This window comes from Acanthisitta chloris, unplaced genomic scaffold (assembly GCF_000695815.1).
Source record: "Acanthisitta chloris isolate BGI_N310 unplaced genomic scaffold, ASM69581v1 scaffold656, whole genome shotgun sequence".
Classification (NCBI taxonomy): Eukaryota; Metazoa; Chordata; class Aves; order Passeriformes; family Acanthisittidae; genus Acanthisitta; species Acanthisitta chloris.
The window spans coordinates 1-329 of NW_008676256.1; positions in this window are offsets into that span (position 1 = coordinate 1).

Consider the following 329-nt stretch of genomic DNA (forward strand, 5'->3'; position numbering starts at 1 on the left):
TCACGTTGTCTCCTTCCATCTTCTTCAGGTTCACGTGTCTGTCTCCTGTTGGCCGCGGCCTCTCGCTCCTCTCTCTCACGTCTCCACTCTGGTTTCTTGTGTCCTTTCGTACCTCTCTGACTCACGTTGTCTCCTTCCATCTTCTTCAGGTTCACGTGTCTGTCTCCTGTTGGCCGCGGCCTCTCGCTCCTCTCTCTCACGTCTCTCACGTGTTTCACGTCCATACACCTCCAGCTCCTGCTCTTGTTGCAGTTCAATCCTCCTCTCCCTCACCCTCCCTTTTCTTCTTGGATCATCTCTTTCTTCCCTCTCCTGCTCCTCCTGGGTCT